Below are 6,000 nucleotides of genomic sequence, written 5' to 3'. Positions count from 1 at the left end.
CTGGTGGGCCACCTAGCCATGGATATAAGCAAAATCCCCAAATCCCAGAAGATAGCACACACAGGCCTGAGGGTGTGGAGTGAAAGCCCCTGTCCCTCAGCACAAAAATTTCCCATAAACTCCCTCATATGCCCAGATGCCAGAGGCGGAAAGAACTGTGAAAGACTGAACATATACTTTAAATAAATTATTTTCTGCTCAGACTCTTTTAAAGAAAAATTATTTAATAAAGTTTTCAAACATCAAAACATTAAAGAAAATAGTGTAATGAACTGCCATATATTCTGATTCTAGAATCATCAAGATACTGCCATGGACACATCACCTAACTTTCTGTTTCATTTTGTCCTCATTAAACTTTGCCTTAATGGGTCTCAAAATTCTGTGACAGATTTGTGGTTAAGTTTTTTCTATTAAAATGGACTGATTTTAAAAACTAATAACTGAAAACTGCCACCTGAAAAAAAAAAAACAAAACAGTTCGCAAAACATTCTCCTTCTGAAGATTTTACAAGGCATTGTGATCGTTAACGGGTCTTTTACTATTAAACTTAAATGGCTAGTTGAAAGAAAGTTCTGAGACCGTTCTTCCACCACTGATAAAGACTGAGGTGTCAGGCAGTAGGGATAATATCTATTTAGCCTTCTAAGCTTTCTGGGCAGACTTGGTGACCTCGCTTCCTCCAGCAGCCCTCTTGTCTACTGCTTTGATGACACCCACAGCAATTGTCTGTTTCATATGACAAACAGCAAAATGACCCAAAGAAGGACAGTCAGAGAAGCTCTCGACCCACCTGGGCTTGCCAGAAACAATTTCAGTGACAACAGCTTCACCCTATTTCAAGAATGTAGGGCCATCTTCCAGCTTCTTACCAGAATGGTGATCAATCTTTCCCCTCAACTCAGCAAAACTGCAAGCAATGTGAACTGTGTGACAATCCAGAATAGCGGCATAGCCACCATTGATTTGGTCTGGATGGTGGAGGATAATAACCTGACCAGTGAAGCTAGTTGCTCCCACTGATGGGTCATTTTTGCTGTCACCAGCAACGTTGCCATGACAGACATTTTTGACAGATATGTTCTTGGCGTTGAGTCCCACATTGTCCCCAGGAAGAGCTTCACTCGAAGCTTCATGATGCATTTCAACAGACTTTACTTCAGTTGTAAGGTCGACTGGAGCAAAGGTGAGCACTGTGCTGGGTTTGGGAACTCCAGTCTCCACTCAGCCCACAGAAACAGTACCAATACCACGAATTCTGTAGACATCCTGGAGAGGCCGACTTAAGGTCTTGTCAGTTGGATGACTTGTTGGTAGGATGCATTGCAGAGTTTCAAGCAGCATGGTTCCACTGGCATTGCCATCTTTACTGGTGACTTTTTGTCCCTTGAACCAAAGCATATTAGCACTTGACTCCAGCACATTCTCACCATTCTAACCAGAAAGTGGCACACATGCTACTGTGTCAGGGTTGTAGCCAATTTTTGTAATGTACATGCTGACTTCCTTAATGATTCCCTCATGTCTTTTCTGGCTGTAGGGTGCCTCAGTGGAATCCATTTTGTTAACACCAATAATTCGTTGTTTCACTCATCTAAAATCTGAGATACTTGAAGGAGCTCTCGCCCATCTCAGCAGCCTCCTTCTCAAACTTTTCAATGGTTCTTTTGTTGATCACCCCACACTGGTAGGTCAGATGGCCAGTAGTGGTGGACTTGCCCTAATCTATATATCTAGTAATGACGATGTTGATATGAGTCATTTCTTTCTCGTTTTGGCTTTGATTTAGTGGTGATTTTCACAACACTCGTGTTCTGGCTGCAAAATCGTTATGAAAAACCTCTTTTTGTTTCTATTTCTTTTTCTTTTTTCTCCTATGTCGTCCCCCATTCTGCCTTGCCCTGCCCTCCCTCTCCCACCCCCTCACCTTATCATTCTTGTGAAAATATTTTAAAGCAAATCCGGGTATCATACCACTTTAATTTCTATATATTTCACTCTTCCCTCTAAAAAATGCAAACCTTGTATAACTACTCTCTTAGATCAGAAGAAACTTAACACTTTTACTTGGAAAACTTAATATTTTTTCGTCTTGATATCCAGCAGTGTTTGGCTTGAGAACAACATTAAATCAGTAATAGAAAAAAAGACACTATTTTTTCTTTGCATATTTCCTTTTAAGATAAAAGGTTGTGGGACATCTCCAATATAGCCACCTTATAACATATTCATTTAAGTGAGTAATTTATAAGATTTCACTTCTCTTCCTCATTGAGATCATGATTATACAAGCAAATTTTTTTGTGTGTTTTGAAAGGGAGCTACATATTATTTAACTTGGAAATCTCAAAAAACACTTTCAGCAACTCCATAAAGCACAGACATTTACCATATTTGATGTCTCATAATAGTAAGTACAGAAACATGAACATTTTTTGGAGCATGTAAATTGGTGGCAGAAGATGACGTGTGCATATATTTATACACACATACACACATGCAAACATACACTTTCACCCAAGCATTTCACTTATAATTCCTAGAAAGTGTATCTACCTTAGAAAGCATTGATTCCTAGCATTTCGGGGTCATTCACTTATTTTTTTTATAATTTTATAAAAGTTAAGGACTCTAGCTCCAAAATTGAACACTCACACACTCACACAATTTTGAATACATTTTTATTGATTCAAATGCAGCTATGTATCTAGGATACCCTTCTAGCAGCCATAATCAAACCATTTTCATCTTACTTTTTGGCCTTGCGTACATTTTGACTTTATGTTAACTGACGTATCTTTGTATCTGTTTTGCTACAAGCTTCAGTGCCAGGGATATCTTTTATCAGTAATGCTGAGAAATGTTCATTTTTCCAGGAAGGTCACTGGGGCCTCCCCCTGCTTGGCACTTATTGCTCCGTATTCTCCTTGCCAATTCAAATGCCGGTCTCTCCTTCTAAACCCTGAACCTCTCAAGGGCAGAGACAAGGTCTCGTTTAGACGAGTGCAGACTCCAAGATCATGTCTGGTTTTAACAGCCCCTAAATAATTACTTACTGGATTTTGTGCAAAGTGTTATTCTCATTAAACACTTACGAAGATATGTGAAGTTCAGTGATTTGCCCAGAATCAAACAGTGAATTAGTGGTGTAGTGCATATTACTCTCAAGACAGCTGACTTTCAGTCCAAAGATATTTCCCATACATTACCTGTCAAGGATTAAAAAAAAAAATAGCTGCAGTGCAAGTCACTACCAATATGTGAACTCTTGTCAGAGATAAGGTCTCAGTAGCTTGGGGCTGACCCAGAGAATGGAGCATGACTGTTCAGAGCCTCATGATACGGGTCTCAAAGAAGAAAAGAAAGGAAATCTTGAGGTAGAGAGAAGCTTCCAGAGAGCAAGACAATATATATCTTAGGGAAACTCTGTTATAGTCGTCAAAATGATGGCACATTTTAGGATTTGTAGAATATTGATTCAAAAAGTGCTTTAATCTCCTTAAAAATGAAAATATTTAAGGATGTGTGATTTTGGGGGGGGGGATACTGTAAGAAACATTCTTGCAACCTAGGATATCAGATTGCAAGCCCGGTTAACTAGTTAACTGGTTGACGGCAGTTCAATATTATTACTGGCTCATGCCTTCCTATCCACTTTTCCCTCCCAGCTGCCAATTTCTACAAAAGAAATCTCATTAATGTCTTTTGTTCATGACATGTCTGTGTTGTTTCTGTAACTCTTTTTGTGGAAAAATAATCTGTTATTTCTTGTTTTATAAGTGAAAAATTTGGATGTTTGTGAAAATATAAGATGAACTTTACTGACGGCTTAGTCATTATCAACTTCTTAATCAACTTGATTAACTTAGAAGGTGACTTTATGGTGAATGGCACAGAAGACCTAAAGAGTCTGGTTTAATAGCTGAAACAACCCTTTGAGTCGCTGATTTATTTTTTCACTTTATTCCAATTACATTTTTATAATATAGGCTTCCTGAAATTTGCCACATCTCTGAAAGTAGGAAACAAGTCAATAGAAGACGTTTCTAAGAAAAGCCAGCAACCAGAGTGAGCAGAATCAATTTGAACATGTTAACTATAAGTTCATACTCAAAGAGTGAACTCATATTTAGTGTGGACAACTTCTAAATGGGAAAAATTGAGGGGATATGTTCAGAGAATAGCCTAACTTTTAGAGAAATTGCAGCCATTTTCTGTTTTGGTGGATACATGAAATATTCAGGAAAGTTATGCTTCTGTTAACTTTGATTGAAAAATAGGTTACAGGGTCTTTTTAGTTTTCTTGGATGATTCATTTTGAAATCTGGCATTAAGACAGCATTAAGAAAATACTGTGGAAAGAGAATCTCACAACATCTAGCCCTAAGGCATTTGAAAATCTTCTCTTTATCCTTTTATGTTAATTTCTTAATTTTTTAAAAAGTCATGGGCTGATAGTAAATATTCATCCCCCCAAAACAGCATTTGTGAATATTCATCCCCAAAAAACAGCATTTGTGGAATATCTCTTATGTATAAGTATGTTCATAGCATGGACTCATGAATAAATTTGTATTTAGGGTTGAACTAAGCCATAGATAATGCAAGTATTTTGGGGGAAGACACCCTTATTAAGGTATGTCACAAGATTTCTTATTGAGAGGCCCATCTCATGCCACCCTCTTCCAATTACCTGAGATTGACACTGTTGCCTTCCTAAAGAAGATACCACCTATTGTTAATGGGTGTAGGAGGTTGCAATGCTCTGTGTGTATGCATGCACGTGCACGCATGCATGCACACACACATACACACGCACTTATTAAGATATCTACAACAAAGGAAAAAAGGGAAAAAGAAATCACGTGTTATCAAAGACTTAAAGTCATTTCAAGGATGTGTCAAGGTGCTAAGCTTAGCCTAAAATTAACATTTTTTTTTTTTGTTTCTTGGAAGGGTGAAAAATTAAGCCATGAGTTTCTATTAGCTGAAGAGCACAACTGGTTTGCAAGACTAGATGACCAATACCAGGTCAGATGAGGGCACTGACGAAAAAGAACACAGAACAGGTAAGTTTATTTATTTATTTATTTTTGGCGAGACCTGGGAGAAGCTGAATGAGAAAGGGTATATATGGCAGCCCAGATTTTACATCTCTGCATGGTGATCGAAGGTCAGAATGAAGGAACAGGAGATTCCAAGAGAGAAGTAGGCAATCACCAACAGGTTTTCTTTGACACTGTGCTGAGCTCTGGCCTGCAGAGAAGGTAGACCTCAACAGGGAGACAAGTGGCACTTGAGTGTGTTTAGCAGGGCTCATTAGAACTATGGAGATCTGGCAGCATCACTGTCACATTCTAATTATTTGCCATGGAGGTGGAAAAAGCATTGTGAAAGAGCAATTTGAATAATAACAAAAATGGAGGAATGCAGATGCACTGAGAGAAAGAGGGCTTTCCATGTAAGCCACCAAGAGAACATACTTGAGGAAAAAAGATCTTTTAAGATAGTCACAGGGAGTACTGACAATGTGTTAAGCACTTTTACAAGTTTTTTTTCTCGTAAATTCCTTAAGATAACCCTATGAAGTGGATCCTATTATTATCTCCATGTTACAGAGGGAAACACTGAGGCTTAAAGACGTTAAGTTTCCCAGGATCTCACAGCTAGCAAGTAGCAGAGCTAGGAGTGAAATCTAAGGAAAGGCAAGGCAGTTTAAATTAAATATTCAAAGAGGAAAGTCATATGAAAGGGGGATTTTTTTTTAATCAAGTATAGCTCTGGAGGGCAGAACTAATGGGAAGTTAAGGAAAAAAGTAAATTTCACTACATTGTAAGCTTTCTGAATTTTAGAACTAACCCTGGGGGAAGAACTCCTTCATGAAATCATGAACTGTGTATACTAGAAACATTCAAGTGCAGCTAAAATGGCCACGTGTCAGAGAAGCTGTAGAGGGATTTCAGATTTGAGTGGGAATGTTAGACCAAGTGACCTTTAA

The 6,000-nt window shown here is 38.2% G+C and overlaps 1 pseudogene; it reads right to left on the bottom strand.

The window, feature by feature from the left end:
* Nucleotides 1-646: 646 nt before the first annotated feature.
* The window catches only part of LOC101057887 (elongation factor 1-alpha 1-like), a 29,328-nt pseudogene continuing 23,974 nt past the window's right edge, over nt 647-6,000 (bottom strand).

The sequence above is a fragment of the Pan troglodytes genome, chromosome 6 (assembly GCF_028858775.2).
Source record: "Pan troglodytes isolate AG18354 chromosome 6, NHGRI_mPanTro3-v2.0_pri, whole genome shotgun sequence".
Lineage (NCBI taxonomy): Eukaryota > Metazoa > Chordata > Mammalia > Primates > Hominidae > Pan > Pan troglodytes.
This window is presented reverse-complemented; position numbering and strand designations above follow the sequence as displayed.